Source organism: Callorhinus ursinus, unplaced genomic scaffold, assembly GCF_003265705.2.
Source record: "Callorhinus ursinus isolate GAN/ISIS: 27379988/994484 unplaced genomic scaffold, GSC_fseal_2.0 scaffold13, whole genome shotgun sequence".
Lineage (NCBI taxonomy): Eukaryota > Metazoa > Chordata > Mammalia > Carnivora > Otariidae > Callorhinus > Callorhinus ursinus.
The window spans coordinates 34,422,198-34,428,446 of record NW_027397075.1 but is presented as its reverse complement, the minus strand read 5'-3'; the positions used below and the strand labels follow the sequence as shown (position 1 = coordinate 34,428,446).

At 41.8% G+C, this 6,249-nt stretch overlaps 1 pseudogene; it reads left to right on the top strand.

The window, feature by feature from the left end:
* Positions 1–271: 271 nt before the first annotated feature.
* LOC112828468 (small nuclear ribonucleoprotein Sm D2 pseudogene) lies at positions 272–656 on the top strand (annotated as a pseudogene).
* Positions 657–6,249: the final 5,593 nt, after the last annotated feature.

The following is a 6,249-nucleotide window of genomic DNA, read 5'->3' as shown; positions in this document are numbered from 1 at the left end:
GAACTAGAAATCACAGGAAATCCATGGTCCACCTTAGCAAGAAACCAGTTTTTCATTCAGCCAAGCAGTCATCTGTTCATTCACACAGTCATATCACCTGTGAGTCAGCCAATATGCCAGAGAAGATGTTCTAGCTTGGTTGCCAGCTCGAGAGAGGTAATTTAAATTAGCATAAGACTCTACAGAAGCAGAAACAACACAGAGGAGACACAAGTGGTCTGAGAGTACAGCCATGATCACCAGGAGCCTACCCAAGAAGCCCAAGAGCAAGATGACCCTGGAGGAGCTGCAAAAGTGGGAAGAGGAAGAGTTTAACACAAATCCATTCTCCGTGCTCACACAGTCAGTCAGGAACAACACCTACGTAAGGGCTCATGAGTTGTGGCAATAACAAGGAGCTCCTGTGCTGTGTGGAGGCCACTGACAAGCACTGCAACACAGTGCTGGAGAATGTGAAGGTGATTCAGACCAAGGTCCCCAAGAGCAACAAAGGTAAGAAGTCCAAGCCAGTCAACAAGGACCCCTACATCTCCAAGATGCTCCTGTGAAGAGACTCAATCATCATGGTCCTGCAGAACCCACTCACTGATGGCAAGCAGAGGCCTCCACCCTGTTGTCAGAAATTAGTCCGACATCCTGCAAAGGCCTATCCTTAGCAATGGAAATAATACAGTGCTGTGTTTTTTTCTTTATAAATACACAAATAAAGTTTTGAAGGAAAAAAAGATGGAAGGAGAGAGAAAAGGGAGGAAGGGAGGCATGGAGAGAGGGAAAGAAGGAAAAAGAATACACTGGCTTAAAAAACCAAAATGTGGAAAAGACAGGCTTAGAGGTGCTTGGTACCAGGAACTTCAATGATGCTTCCTGGTATTTCTTCTTGTGATTCTTCTCTCTGCTTCTCTCTGTGTGCTGGTTTCTTTCTGACCAGCATTTCCAAAATGAAGGCTGGCCACCTGTAGCTTCAGACTTATATCCTTACAATCTCAGAAACCAAAATTTCAAGCTCTGGTTAGAAAAATCCCAGGAAAGATCTTCTTGTCCTGCCTCATAACACTTGCTCTCTCAGGGATGAATCTCTGTGGTCAAAGTCTCATAAGCAGTTAGCAGCTCCCAGAGTAGAGCATGGCAAGGAGGAGGTCCGAGAGAAGAGAAGAGTACTATCTCCAAGAGGAAAGAAGGATACTGTGCAAACAAAACAGAAAAATGTCCACCCTTCCCATTCAACCTATAATGTTCACCAGATTGTGAAGACACCTTTAACTTGAGAATTAGAAAGAATAATGGAAGTCCATGGCTCCAGCTTTTCACCACTGTGTTCAGTTCTAGAACAGTTTTCTGTTTGTTTGTTTGATTGAGTGACTGATGAGATTGATGAGAGAGAGAGAGAAAGAGAGAGAACACAAGAGAGAAAGAGAAAGAATCCCAAGCAGGCCCCACGCTCAGTGTGGAGCCCAACACAGGGCTCAATCTCACAACCCTGAGATCACAACCTGAGCTGACAGCAAGAGTCAGACACTTAACCGACAGCCACCAAGGTGCCCCCCTGGGTACCATGTTTTAAAGGAGGCCTGGACAAATTAAAGGAGTCTCCAGAGGAGTAATGGCATTAAAAGCTGTACCTTACAAGGTTTGGTTAAAGGAACTGAAACTTACTGTCTTGCAAAAAGGAGGACTAAAGAAATGCAGGGGGGCAAAAGGCATCTCTTTCACACAGAGGAAGGAGCATATTTACTCTATGCTGCCTATTTATAGGGGTCATAAATATACCTACAGGATTCAGAAAGGTAACATAAGGGCATGGAACTAGCCAGATATTTGAAAAACAATAGTGCATGTGTGATAATTAATGGCAAGTGACAGCCATAGGATGTGGAAATCCGTAGGGAGTGGAGGGCTGTGGACAACAGCAGAACATATGCCCCATCTAAAGGAAGCAGCGCCCACTCAAGTCCATATCATTGTTGCCCTGTAGTAATGTGGGTGCAATATTGCAAGATCTTTCTTTTTCAATAAGAGCCAGAAAACCTGATTTTTATGTAAAATCTCTGTGTCTTCAATGTTGGCTCATTATTTTAAAAACACCATGTGGGCCAAACAAAATACAATGTTGAAAGGGATCTCCCTTGCAGCCTCAGTTTGAAATATCTGCTCTATAAGGTAAAACTAGAACTAGTGGATCAAAGTTAAGAGACAAGTATTTAGTCTTTATAACTTATATGTAGTTTAGTAACAAAAATTCTTCAATCATGATGTAGTAGATGCTTTGTGATGTAGTAAGCACACACTAAATAGAAGCTGATGACCATTATTAAGGAATATTGTAGAAATGAATCCTGGTCTGACTACTCATAATAAAATTCTACAGATTGATATTTTTGAAATGAGATCAGAAAACATTCTCTGAAAGAGGTCCTAAAGAAGTAAAAGACAACATATGAGGACTATATAATCTACTTTGGATTTAAACACACTGCTAACATAGCAACAACTCTGAACAGAAAAGCGACCACTTTCTGGAAAGCAGGACGTGCAGAGAAGTGAATCCGAGGTGATATTTGGGAAGATAGATGGCGGGGGAGGGGGCCTCCATCAGCCACTACCGGCAAGTGCTAGAGCAGCGGAGCACAAAATCGAAATTTTTAGAAGTTGGTTCCACTGAGGGACATTGCTCTAGTAGCTAAGCGGGGGGTGGAACACTCTCTGGGAAAGTGTGGTCTCAGGACCCTCGGGGTCACAGAAAGACTGGGGGTGCCTGAGTGCGCCAGAGCTCCCAGGTATGGGAGAGGGGAAGCCGGCTGCAGAGATGGAACCTAGGAGTGGGCTCCAGCTCGGGTTGCCATAAACCGTGATCCGCGGCACAGTTGGGCCTCTGCTCCTCCAAAAGGGACCCAACAAGCAGCAGATCTGGGGAGTCTCCCCTTCCTCCCCCGGGGAGGAGCAGCGTGGGAGCGCATCTCAGGGATCTGCTGGGTTTAGAGACTCCACATGGGGTCGGGTGCCAGAGACAGAAACACTCGGTCACAGGCCAGGTGAACACGGAGTGCGGCCGGAGACCGGGGAGACATGAGTGATTGACTGCTTTTCTCTGGGGTCTCACTGAGGAGTGGGGCCCCCAGTTCTTGGCTCCTCCAGGGCAGAGTTGGGAGGCCACCATTTTCACTCTCGTCCTCCAAAGCTGTACCGAAGGCTTGCAGGGAACAAAAGCTCCCGAGAGCAAACCCCAGCAGATTACTTAGCCCGGACAGGGCAAGGGCAGGGCAATTCCGCCTCCGGCAAAGATATTTGGGAACCACGGCAACAGGCCCCTCCCCTAGAAGATCAGCAAGAACCGCCAGCCAAGACCAAGTTTACCAATCAATGAGAACGGCAGAACTCCAGCACTAGGGGAATACTGCACATAGAATTAATGGCTTTTTCCCCATGATTCTTTAGTCTTTCAAAGTTAATTTTTTTTAATTTTCTTTTTTTAATTTTTCTTTTTCCCTTTTTCTTTTTTTTTTTTTGTTTTACTTATTTATTGGAGACAGAGAGAGAGAGAGAGAGAGAGAGAGCACATGAGAGGGGGCAGGGTCAGAGGGAGAAGCAGACTCCCTGCAGAGCAGGGAGCCCGATGTGGGACTCAATCCAGGGACTCCAGGATCATGACCTGAGCTGAAGGCAGTCGCTTAATCAACTGAGCCACCCAGGTGCCCTCTTTTTCCCTTTTCCAACCAACATCTTTTCAATCCCCTTTTTAAAAAACCTTTTTTATTTTTCATTTTTAGAGTCATATTCTATCCCTTCATAGTAGTTAACCTTGTTTTTGGTATACATATATATACATATATGTATATTTCTCTCTTTAAAATTTTGGAATACAGTTTCTTCTAACAGACCAAAATATACCCTAAATCTCTAGTGTATGGCTTTGTTCTAGTCTCCTGCCTGATCACATTCTCTCCCCCTTTTTTTTTTAATTCTCTTCTTTTTTCAACCAACTTCTTATCTTATCAATTCCTTTTATAAAATCTTTTATAATTTTCATCTTGACAATCATATTCCATCCCTTCATCGTATTTACCCTTATTTTTGTATATATATAAGCTTTTCATTCTTTAAAATTTTGGGGAGGCACTTTCTTCTAACAGACCAAAATACACCCAAAATCTACTGTGTGGCACTGATCTATGCACCAGTCTGATCATATTTGATCATATTCTGGTTTTTTTTGTTTGTTTTTTTATCTTTTTCTTTTTCTTTTCTTTTCTTTTTTCTTTTTTCTTTCTTTCCCTTTCTTTTCACCCAGTTTCAGGTCTCTTCTGATTTGTTTAGTGTATATTTTTCTAGGGTTCTTGTTACCCTGTTAGCATTTTGTTCTCTCATTCATCTATTCTCCTCTGGACAAAATGACAAGATAGAAAAAATCACCTCAATAAAAAGAACAAGAGGCAGTACTGACTGCCAGGGACCTAATCAATACGGATATTAGTAAGATGTCGGAACTAGAGTTCAGAATGACGATTTTAAAGATACTAGCTGGGCTTCAAAAAAGCATGGAAGATATTAGAGAAACCTTTCAGGAGAAATAAAATAGCTGAAATCTAACCAAGCCGAAAGAAAAAAAAGGCTATCAATGAAGTGCAATGAAAAATGGAGGCTCTAACTGCTAGGATAAATGAGGCAGAAGAGAGAATGAGTGATACAGAAGACCAAATGATGGAAAATAAAGAAGCTGAGAAAAAGAGAGATAAACAACTACTGGATCATGAGGGCAGAATTTGAGAGATAAATGATACCATAAGATGAAACAATATTAGAATAATTGGGATCCCAGAAGAAGAAGAAAGAGAGAGAGGGGAGGAGGTATATTGGAGCAAATTATAGCAGAGAGCTTCCCTAGTAAGGGGAAGGAAACAGGCATCAAAATCCAGGAGGCAGAGAGAACCCCCCTCAAAATCAATAAGAATAGGTCAACACCCTGACATCTAATACTAAAACTTACTAGTCTCAGAGACAAAGAGAAAATCTTGAAAGCAGCTCAGGATAAGAGATCTGTAACCTACAATGGTAGAAACATTAGATTGGCAACAGACCTATCCACAGAGACCTGGCAGGCAAGGAAGGACTACAATGATATATTCAGAGCACGAAATGAGAAAAATATGCAGTCAAGAATACTATATCCAGCTAGGCTGTCACTGAAAATAGAAGGAGAGATTAAATCTTCCAGGACAAACAAAAACTAAAGGAATTTGCAAACACGAAACATCCCTACAAGAAATATTGAAAGAGGTCCTCTAAGGAAAGAGAGAGCCTAAGAGTAACATTGACCAGAAAGAAACACAGACAATATACAGTAACGGTCACCTTACAGGCAATACAATGGCACTAAATTCATATCTTTCAATAGTTACCCTGAATGTAAATGGGCTAAATGCCCCAATCAAAAGACACAGTGTATCAGATTGGATAAAAAAACAAGACCCATCGATATGCTGTCTGCAAAAGACTCATTTTAGACCCAAGGCACCCCCAGATTGAAAGTGAGGGGGTAGAAAACTATTTACCATGCTAATGGACACCAAAAGAAAGCTGGGGTGGCAATCCTCATATCAGACAAATTAGATTTAAACCAAAGACTATAATAAGAGATGAGGAAGGACACTATATCATCCTTAAAGGGTCTATCCAACAAGAAGATCTAACAATTGTAAATATCTATGCCCCTAACATGGGAGCAGCCAATTATATAAGGCAATTAATAACAAAAGCAAAGAAACACATCGACAACAATACAATAACAGTGGGGGACTTTAATACCCCCCTCACTGAAATGGACAGATCATCTAAGCAAAAGATCAACAAGGAAATAAAGACTTTAAATGACACACTGGACCAAATGGACTTCACAGATATAGTCAGAACATTCCATCCCAAAGCAACAGAATACACATTCTTCTCTAGTGCCCATGGAACATTCTCCAGAATAGATCACATCCTAGGTCACAAATCAGGTCTCAACCACTACCAAAAGACTGGCATCATTCCCTGCATATTTTCAGACCACAATGCTTTGAAACTAGAACTCAATCACAAGAGGAAAGTCAGAAAGAACTCAAATACATGGAGGCTAAAGAGCATCCTACTAAAGAATGAATGGGTCAACCAGGAAATTAAAGAAGAATTAAAAAAATTCATGGAAACCAATGAAAATGAAAACACAACTGTTCAAAATCTTTGGGATGCAGCAAAGGCAGTCCTAAAAGGAAA